This window comes from Scophthalmus maximus, chromosome 1 (assembly GCF_022379125.1).
Source record: "Scophthalmus maximus strain ysfricsl-2021 chromosome 1, ASM2237912v1, whole genome shotgun sequence".
In the NCBI taxonomy this organism is placed as follows: domain Eukaryota; kingdom Metazoa; phylum Chordata; class Actinopteri; order Pleuronectiformes; family Scophthalmidae; genus Scophthalmus; species Scophthalmus maximus.
In genome coordinates, this window is record NC_061515.1 from 16,649,485 (window position 1) to 16,655,606 (window position 6,122).

Below are 6,122 nucleotides of genomic sequence, written 5' to 3' on the forward strand. Positions count from 1 at the left end.
GAAGTTGCTGGTGAGTCACAAGATCCCGCCCCCCCCTCCAAAACATTCCTCCCTCTCTGCCTCCCTCCCTGCCTCCCTCCTTCCATCCCTCCCCCTCAGCAGCGACTTCAAAGGCCACAGAGAAGTTCATGCATCAGGGAGTAGGTGCCAGCAGCAGGGCCCTCTGTCTCTGGTGGTGTTGCTTATTTTTTGAAGGTATTTCAGATTACTGGTGTGTTACTGGTGAGGAGCATCCGTGAATGGGCCAGGCCCTGCGTTTAACATGGTTTCCGAATATGGTGCCATGGTGCTTTGTGTCCCTCTGCTTTCTGGGCTCTTATTTTGAAATTTCGTCAGTCAATAAATATCAACCATCTACATTTGATTTTTAAAAAAAGCTATCAAAAGTGAAATGAAAACTAATGAGTGTAACATATACCATGACTCAATTACCCTGAGTTTCTCATATTCACTTTGAAAACTTTTCCACGTGTTGCAAATTTTATGCATTTCCAAAAATAATTATTATTTTCCAAAATTACAGCTGCATTAAAACGGTGGCGATTGTGCAATCCTTTTTTGCTTTTACTGTGAATACATCCTGGAGTTTCACCTCTGAGTCAGTGATGGGTTACCTGAGTGTGACACAGATCGAGAATGAAAGTAGACTGCTGTGGGGTTTTTGGGCACACTTTGTGTTGGGAGTCTTGCAGTCATTGTGAGTTGATACTACACGACTGACTCGCACACTACTCGATCTTTCACTGGGAGAAACCCCCGGACTACGCCTTACTTCTGTGCTCCGATTGGTTATCATTGTTGTTGGTCTGTCTAGATATTTAGCCGGCTAGAAATCGGGGGGGGCGACATGTCGTCGAGCCTCTCAAATCGCATCTTTGAAGAGTTCACACAAAGCGGTTGGCGATTGAATATTGATTTTGTTCCGATGTGGGGCTTTTGTCAATGCGTTCCAAAGTGTGGAGTGGAAAATCTGGGGGTGTGAACTAGGCATTAGGTAAAATAAAGATCAGAATCAGATTCAGTTGAAGGAGATCTATATTTTGTAGAGAAAACAAAATGACATAAGTCAGTCCATATTTGTTGTCATTCAATATTTTGCCATTGAAGTGACTTTTGGGTTCTAATGGAGTGTTTGAATGTAAATGTTTAGGCATTACACTGGTGAAATTGCATGTTCCTTAGAGTGTTCTGTGCTGACTTTCCTTTGTAGACCCTAACATTACCAAACTGGGTAAGGACCAATGCAGCTGTTGAATTCCACTTCCCTATTGTACAGTGCGGCAGCTTCATTTTTGTCATGACTCAACAAGTGGGGGTGACATCTATCCTGGACGCAGCTGGCTGCTGTTTTGTCACAGGCAGAAGGAAACAGGCATCTGATCACTTGAGTCATTGCTGTTTATCAGTATGTGCACACCACATTAAAATATGGTATTGTTGACACATGTACCACCCTGTGTGACAGACGGCATGGTGAGTCTGCAGCCAGCAGCTGACTACCCAAGATTAGCAGAAGGACTTGAAACAGGGGCAAATCAGCTAGACTTTAGACTTTGTCTAAAAGTAAGTCTGTGAGCAAACTACTGCGCTTTTTAGACCTCTGAGAAATAGCCGTCATAGTGTGCATAACACACAGTAGATGAGAATGAAAATGAAGCACTTCCAAGCCATTAAAACTGCATTATCAATGAAGTAAGACATTTTCTTAGGGAAGACCTGGTAGGAAATTAATTAATGAGAAAAAGAAAAACCCTGCAATGTATTGACTTCATGGAAAATGAAACAGATTTCCCTGCCTCTGACTAAAGTATCCATTCTTATCATCACCATTGTCAGATTAAACCTTTTATCTCAAACGTTTATGCTTATAAATCCCCTAAAGCACGCTGGGGTGAAAATGATAAGCATACAACACAATTGTAAGTATGAACATTTTGATTGATGTGGCGTCAATCAAATTCATACTTTTCTTTAGGTTTTTGTAAAAAAAAAAACGTTTCTAAAAACATTCAGCAACTAGCTCAATATGACCTTTACACAACTGTCCACACATGTGACACTCTTTCATGGCCCTGTGACAACTGGAAGTGTGTATTCCGTACTGGTGTGTCCCCATCTAGTCCCCACAACACCCTAATTATAATTTCTAAATTTACACTCCGAGGCGTGGTCCTGTTAGCCTGCTTACAACAAATTAGAGGACAGATGCCTGTCAATTCATCATGGGAGACGCAGCCTGATGACTCCCCTGCTGATTCTTTGTTTGTAAAGAGGAAGAAAGAAAAAAACAACTTTTCGTGACGTTACTTCATGAAAAGTCTCTCTGTTTATCTTTGGAAAAAAACAAGTTAAAAGGTCACAGGGGTTAAGTGAGGAATCAGGTCAGAGTGCGATCACTTCTGAAGACACGCGGGTCAGAATGGAAACTGTAAAAGACATGTCATGCTCTGCTAAATGAAATTTAAATTCGTGCAGCACTGTAAACCTTCAAGTCTCGACGTGAGTCTGGAAGTGGTCTGGGAGCACCAAAGTGAAATTAACTCTAATGGGCATCATGACACTGAGCAGCAGACCAATTTAATTCCTTCTAAAATTCCCCACTTTATCATGTAGGTATGACCTCCAACAGTAGGCTTCTATTTCCTTCACCCATGTGATGGTTAGTGGAATTTGCGGTATGCTGCCCTTATGTAAGAAAAAACATTATTTTATGATGCGCAAAATATCAAAGGCAGTGTGGATACTGAAAATGCACCTACGATGGCTTCGGATCCAGTAGGGACAAGTAAATCATGTGCTGCCTTTTAAATATAAGGTCAACAGTCTCTCGAAGGGCCATCAGCTGTAAGAACCTTTTGATGATGTTTTGGCGATAATAGCTTTTTTAACAGTGCACTTGGGGTCTATTGTGCCTCATCTGAAACCCATCCACTTCTCACCACTTCACCGCTGTGATTGCCTCGAGTATTAAACAGGCCACACTATGATATACACTCTCAAAGCTCCTGCAGGGAAAATACGCAACGCATTTGGCACTTAATTACAGACGTTTTTTTTGGTTTTACAAGATTTCGTGGTTGAGCCACTATGGCGAGAATCCCACCCGGGAGTGTACCTACTGTCACAGCTTTAAGCTGGGCATTAAGAAGAAGTAAATGTAGAAGAAGAAGAAGCAGAAGAAGAAGAAGAAGAAGAAAAATGTTTGTATGTGAGGCTGGGGGTATGGTCGAATTGTTAAATTTGCTTAGGAAGTTCTTTAATCCTGAAGGGACCCGGAAGTATTTGATCGGCAGCCACGATAAGAGCTGTTTGGATTCTCTAAATGCGGAGGAAAGGTGCTTCAATGCTTCCTTTCCTATCTCCTTTAGCACAGGGTACACTGGACCTTCCTATGCGAAAGGAAAGGAGAAATAGACGATATTTAACGTGACGCGCCATGCACGAACGTAAACGATTCAATCCGAAGTAGAAGAAGAAGAAGATTAGGAATATGACCCAGAAGAGACGCACGTCATCATGTAAGTTATCGTTGCATATTAATCGTTTACATCTGATGCCACGCGGTGGTAAAACACACTGAAACATGATGGATGGAGCTGCTGCGTTTTTTGTAGTCCATCTTCGGAAATTTGTAGTTTCACTACGGCAGACGCACGTCAATAACATCCGCCGTCGTATAATGACGTAGTTTAGTGAAAGTGGAGTCGGATTCTCTGAGCAGCGCTGTCGGCTTTTCCGAAATCCTATGAATCCTCTTTCCTTGACCTCATGACGTTTTCCACTGAGGTCAAGGAATAGTAGATAGGAAGGACAATTCAACCGCACCCTAGGACTGTCCAAGCACCAATGGTGGAAAAAATATTCAGATAGAAATAGAAATACCACAATGTAAAAAATACTCTATGACTAATAAGACCACCGAATTGAAAACTTTCTGTTAGTAGAAGCAGAAAGTAAGTATCAAAATTGATGTGGAAAAAAATGGCTCCTGCAGTCGGCATGCCGAAGTGTCCTTGGGCAAGACACTGAGCCCTGTCGGAAGTGTGTGAAGGGTGTGTGATAGAAAAAAGTTCTGTGTATAGAAGTGCTGTTTGAATATGTTTGCAAATGTGTGAATGTGACTTGAAAGCAATAATAAGAGTATGAAAATCTGTTTACCATGTACTACATCAATACATAAGTAGCTGTTTGGTTAAAATACTTTACATACACTCTGGTAGTTTAGTTTTGGGTTGTGAGATATAGGGGGTTTTTCATCTTTGCTTTTTTGTGAAAAATTAAACCATTTGTACCTGCTCAGGCCAGTCTTTTATGTTAAATAATCTGACAAGTGTAGAGGTGGATGCATCCTTTGACGGAACTACAGACTACAATCACAAAGCGGATGCACCTCAGCTGTCTCAGATAGACATTTACAAATCAAAAAGGTCGGGGATCCCTCGTGTAATCTTTGAAAATTCTTTGTATTTATTAACCTTTCTTTCTTTATGTAAATGTATCAGCTCAAAAGCAATGGCTTACTGCAGTTGTCAGTAAAAGGTACATTCCCCACTGACGTTCGGCGGAATATGTGTAAAAGTAATCGGGAAAAATTGAAATAAGTAAAGAACAAAAGTACTCTTGCACAACATTTATGTGCAGGCACTTTGCTATGATCCACCACTGCTAACAACGGCGTAACAGGCGGACTTCTGAATCTATCTGGTGTTGTTGTTTTCTTAAAATCCCTTTTATAAAGTTCAGAGGATGCAACGAAATAATCACACAGGAGGAATGACTAGCTCATGCATTTTTCGACTGGGCTGGCCTGGCGGCTTGCTGCAGAAGAGGACCAACCATGGTCAGGGGAGACATACCAAAGCCCTGAGCTCAGCCCAAGTGCTGCAGTCTTACAATATGTCAGCAGTGTTATTTTTACGGGGTCATATTGGAAAACCAAATGGCTCTGCATCTGTCCCACAAGGGCATTCCTCCATTGCTGACCCTGAGCAAACCCACAACCCGTTATCCTCCTGCTCTTGCATCAGCTTGTTACAAGCCCCCGATTTCCAAAGTAGTATTTACCCCTGCCGCGGCCCACCAGGAAATTCACTTGTAATGATAAATACTCACATGAATTAAACAGCACGCAGCCCAATAAATCAGAATGCAGACATTTAACCCGTACATTCTGGCTCGAGCTGCCGTCTGCGTTTGCCTAGTTAAACACTACTTAGTGCGTTGGGTGGGTGGACCGGTCGGGCCTTGGGCTGAAACCTTCACAGGAATCGGGTCATTAGCCATCAGACTGATAAACAAGCCTGTGACATAATGTGGAAACACTGATCCCATTCATATGTCTCATCACCCGCAAAACATTCTGCATGCCGGGCAAATCTCACACATATAAAACAAATTCCTTGCGGTTGGAGCGGGGATAGCGAGGTGCCATGGGGGGGGGCGCTGGCTTCTCCTCACATCCACAGAGAGATGAGAGTCTGGGTGAGATTAAGGGACTGGTGCCATTGCGGCTTTGCCTTTGTCTCTTTCCACCAGAAAAATTGTGTCAGGAAGTGGATAACCCTTTTCCCCAGAACATCCTCCAGGTCCCTGCAATACTTATTTTTTTCACTATTTTCATTTTGATTATGAGCTAAAACCACAGTCTGTTGTACCTGTGGCATACAAACAACAAAACGTTTGAGTACAAATGACATGGTTCCAGTTTATTTCCTGCCTGAGGGTGTGCATGCGTGTGTGGTTTGTGTGTGTGTGTGTGTGTGTGTGTGTGTGTGTGTGTACATGTATATGTAATCTCTTTTAGGTCTATTAGACATAAATCAGAACAGGGGTCTGGAACCCGAGCGGAAACGTTCAGTAAATGTCCATGTTGTGAAAACATAAACTTGTAACCAATTAGCGTTACCTGTGAGCTCTGGCGAATGCAGGCGCTCATTATAAAGACCAAAATTATTTGGTGTGTGCACTGTGGTCTTGAATATTTAAAGCCAAGTGAAATATTACAGGGTTCTGAACTCAAATGACACAAAGTCATTTGATCAAAATGATGTTGGGGAAATTGGTTGATTAACTTGTTCAAATGTTATAGTTTTTCCGTCCATGTAGGCCTACACACTATTTCT